Below are 5,088 nucleotides of genomic sequence, written 5' to 3' on the forward strand. Positions count from 1 at the left end.
ATTTAAGGCCTTGCAGACCATGCAGCAACTGTCGCAGCCATTTAACTCTGCTTTTGTAGTGTGAAAGCAGTCACAGGCAATACACAAAAACATGTTCCAATAAAACTTATTTATGGATGCTGAATTTTGAATTTCATATAATTTTCAAATATTATGAAATTTTTCATATATTATAAAAAATTATTCTTCTTTTGATTTTTTCAATAATGTAAAAATATAAAAACCATTCTTAGCTTGCAAGCCATACAAAAACAAGCCACAAGCTGGATTTGGCCCACAGACTGACCCCTGTTTTACACAAAGAAATCGCATGAATTTAGGCCAGGCTCCCCAGAAGCAGAACTGAAGAATCAGTGTACATCTAATTTCTTAAGGAAGTCCTGCCATGGGAAACCAGTCAAGGAGAGGAGGAAGCAGAGAACAGGGAAGGAAGAGAAATTGTAAGTCAGCTGTCAAGATGGCCCCCAATGGTTCCCACCTCCTGGTATTCACACCCTTGTGTAGTCGTCTCCCACAATGTACCAGGGCTGGCCTCTGCAATGGAACATGACAGAGATGATGGTATGTCATTTCCAAAATTAAGTTATAAAAGACTGCTGATTTTGTCTTGGGCTCTCTCTCTCTCTGTCTCTCTCTCTGTCTCTGTCTCTGTCTCTCTCTCAGTAGCGTTGGGAAAATGCAGCTGCCATGTCTTGAACACATTCAAGCAGCCCTGTGTAAAGGTCCACATGGCAAGAAATTGAGGTCTCCAGCCAACAGCCATATGAGTGAGCCCCTGGGAAGCAGATTCCCCAGCTTCAGATGACTGTCAACTCCAACTTTATGAGAGACCCTGAGCCAGAACGACCCAGCTAAGCCACTCCCAGATCCCTGACCCTCAGAAACCGTGTGTTAAAACATTTTTGCTGTTTTAAGATGCTAAGTTCTGTGGTAATTCGTCACACAGTAATCAGAATTCCAAAGCCATGCAAGGAGGTAGTCTCTGGTACCTCAAGGGGCTTCTGGAGTTTAAGTTCTTCCTCAGAGTTGCCTTGACCAGAGAGACAAGGGAGCTGGAGCTTTGAAACTCTATCCGCCCATCAGGTAAGAGCCACCCCAGGGGAATATAAACTCCCAGGCACCTCCACCTCTCTGCATGCGAGGGACAAAAGTGGGGGCAGTCCACAGAGAATAAGCCACAGGTGCTGTTTTCGTAGCTGAACGTTTAAAAGGTTTCTTTGGATCTGGATACAGCACTGACATTATCCACTAAAGGCCATTTTTTTTTTTTTGATACAACTGACATATAATATTGTGTAAGTTTAAGGTGTACAGCGTGTTGACCTGACACATTTACACATTACAATGTGATTACCACCAGAGCATTAGCTCATACATCTTTCACACCACATAATTAGCATTTCTTTTTGTGGTGGGAATGATTAAGATCTAGTCTCTTAGCAACTTTGAAGTTTATAATACAGTATTGTTGTCTATAATCACTATGCTGTGCATTAGATCTCCAGGACTTATTTATCCACTAGTTGCAAGTTTTTACCCCTAAACAACATGTGCCCAATTCCCCCACCCCCTCAGCCCCTGGTAACCAGCATTCTACTCTCTGTTTTTATGAGGTTGGCTTTTCTAAATTCTACATATAAGTGAGATCATACAGTATTTATCTTTTTTTTTGTCTGACTTATCTCACTTAGCACAATGCACTACTGGCCATTTTTATGAGTTTTTCAAATGTACAGATACATCTTTAAAGCTAAATTTGAGTGTACAGGTTTGCAACATGTTGTAAATGAAATTAACTTACCAACAAGGCTCAGCATTCCAATTTCACATTCCCTACATGTCCCAAAGACAAGCTGAACATTAAGGATTCTCACCAGAAAAATTAGGTATTGATGCCTTTAGATGATCTAGCATGAAGACAATCAATAAAATCACTCTGTCAGTTACAGATGTTAAATGATGAAAAACAGTATAAAGCTCTTTACACGGCCACAGTTATCAACTTTACCAGGTACAGCGTTCTAGCCTCTAAATTCCTACATAAACTTAGGACAGTATTATAAAAGTTTATAATAAATCCTTCAATAAACAACAAACTAAGGACCTGTTCCCTAACCAATATTAAAACTTTTAAATCAACCCTAGCATTTTTTTAAAGAAAAACTGAAACAGTGACCACCTCTAAATCTTAAATATCCTTCCTCATCTGTACAAATTATCCCGCTTTTCTTCTAATTTATAAGGAACTCAAACTGGACCACAAAGCTTGACACAACTGTAATCTTGCCAAGCACTGATCATATCCAAGCCTGACTGTGTTAAGCTGTCACAAGGGCAAAATGAAAATAGATAGACGTAGCAGGGCTGGACAGCAGAGCCACAAAGCTGTCAGGACACGGCTCTGGTAGGTCAAGGCTTAGGTCCCTAGGAGCCTGCAAAATACAAAGGGATGCTGAAGCACCAGGGAGGGTGCAAGTTCACAGAGACCCCTTTGAGATCTTTCTCCATCCGCAAGCACCACACACGCGCGCACGCGCGCGCACACACCCACCCCCACCCCACCCCCCACCCCCCCCCTACCCCCCCCCCCGACACTAAATCTTGCCCTAATCCTAACCCGTACGCTAACACTAAACCATGCCCTAACAGGTAAGCTAAACCGAGATGATGCCGCCCCCCCCACACACACACACACACTGTGCCGGTCATTTTCATTTTCTATTTACCCTCAGATCCATGTCTTGTTCTTGCCCTGCTGTGCTCCATATCACAGAGAGGCTGACCCCTGCAGGCCGATACCTGCAGTCAACTGGCTTCCGGCTTGTTTCAGCCGATGGGAGGCACAGTCAGAAGACTGGAGGGTAGGAAAGAGGGAGAAGCCAGCGATCTTCTCCCTAACTCTCTCCTTGCTGCAAGGCAGCAACTGTGTCTTTATGGCTCCAGCTCCAGTGGAAAGCCCGTATCCCCTAGCTCCTACCAGGCGACCTCAGTTTCTGTGCTCTGATAACACTCCTGATTCCTACTGCCCTTCAGCCAAGGGGTGACAGCAGCGTCCTCATGTTGTTAATTTTTGTGTTGCCTCACAATCCCCTATTTGGCTTCTCAGCTCTTCCACCTCCTGTGTAACCAATTCCCTGTGTTGATTTTCCTCTACTTGAAATACTTGAAGTGGTTTCTGTTTTCCTGACTGTACCCTCATCCACATACTGGACATGTCTGGACTCAAATGTGAATTTCAACACTGGTATGTGGGTTTCAACAACCAAACTATTCTTATTAATTCAATATATATCAAACAAGGAAGCAACAAGCTGTTTTTGAGCCCCAACTATGTACGTGCCTGCCATTGTGCTCGACACAACAGCTGGGACAGAGACTTTGAGGACTGCATCCATTACCCAAAAAGCTTTTGAGAACAACTCACTTGTGGTTTCTGGGTGAGGTCTCCAAGGTCTGCTTCCTTGGCTTCCTGGAGGCTGCAGCTTTCCTGAGCTTTGTTCTCACATCAGTATTCACCTAAGCTCTTATTCCTATACTAAACCACTTTATTCCCAAATTATCTAGAATGGCTCTGTTTTATTGACCAATTCCAGATTAATACACCATGTAAGTGTATTTTAAGTATGCTGTGTTAAAACCTAGCCAAATAGTCTGCCATGTGAAATTTGAGGTGTCTTTATTTGATGTTCCTTCTTCCCTCAAAGTAACTAACATTATTGAAGCTTATACTGTAAATTGTCCAGCTCAACATCATTCCAACCCTTTCTTGTCTCCTTTTACTATAAAGTCAGGACTGCTGAAAACTCACCTTCCCAGACTCCCTCACATCTAGGGGTGACCATGTGACTCAGTTCTGTCCAATCAAACACAAGTAAAAGTCAACTGGTGCTCCTTTCCCTCTCCCTTCTTCCTCTCGTCTGGATCTCCCTCAGTGCTCAAAGTGAAACAGCCATCGGTTATGATGGTACAGCAGGGAGAGAAGTAGAATTTTATTCTTTGATGGTGTCCTCAAGCTGCTTTCTCCCAGACTTTTGAAGCATTAGACAAATCATCCCAGTAATTTTTTAAAACACTGTTTGTCAGCCTTTCTGCGATTTTTCTGCCAAATGCAATCCCTAACTGATACAATTATGTATAAAGAAGGAACTGTGCTATTTTTTAAAAATCAGATTCACTTAAATTTACTGAGTCTCAAAATACACTCCCTGCTGGGTAAAAGCCGTGTGTGTCTTCTAATTTCTCCACTGTAATCATTACTTAGAACAATGCGTCTTTCCCAAGCATGAAAATAACTTTCTTTGCAATTGGAGTTTACTTTACAAAACAGACATGCTGCTAGTAAAGTCAAATGAAAAGTTAATTATATTTTACACCAGAAAAAGTTACTACTTAAATTAAGCTGTTGGTGAACATTTTTATAATGGAAACACTATTTTAATTTATCTTAAATCCAAATGTTCAAATATCAGATTAGCTTTACCCAAGACCTGAATATATGACTCTATTTTACAGGTTTTCATATTGAGCTAAGAATTAAATAGAAAGAAGTTTTCTTCATAAAGGAATATCACACAGGTAAGTACATGTGGAGGCGTCCAAAGCCTATAGCAGTATAGATTTTCCCACCTGAGAGGCTTCTCAAGCTAAGAAGCAGATGCCACATACTGCTGGATGCCCCCAACTGTCATCGGGGAGCAGCAATTTCTCCTGCCCCTTTGGTTTTGCCATTGCAGTAAGTTGTAGCCCATAGAGGCTAGGGAGAGTGCAGACAGGGATGGTGCTGTTGGTGTCTCATTCTTTGATCCTCCATCTCCCACTTCCTGGGCATTCGTTGCTCTTCTTGATAAGCCAGCAACCTACTCTTTGATAGCATCTTTCATATGGAAGGACTGCCCAAATGATATACGTCCTGCTTCACTAACAGGAAGTTCTTCTCCACCAAGCGTTACAGGAAACGAGAAAAAAAGGAAAAATTACACCAAAAGTACACAGTGATTTCCCCTAATACAAGACTCTGGTCCAGGGCCTATTATTTCATACTTGGACCACTGCCAAATTTTTTAGCTCATCTTCTTAAATTCAGACTCT

The sequence above is a fragment of the Lipotes vexillifer genome, unplaced genomic scaffold (genome assembly GCF_000442215.2).
Source record: "Lipotes vexillifer unplaced genomic scaffold, Lipotes_vexillifer_v1.1 scaffold1086, whole genome shotgun sequence".
NCBI classification, from domain to species: domain Eukaryota; kingdom Metazoa; phylum Chordata; class Mammalia; order Artiodactyla; family Lipotidae; genus Lipotes; species Lipotes vexillifer.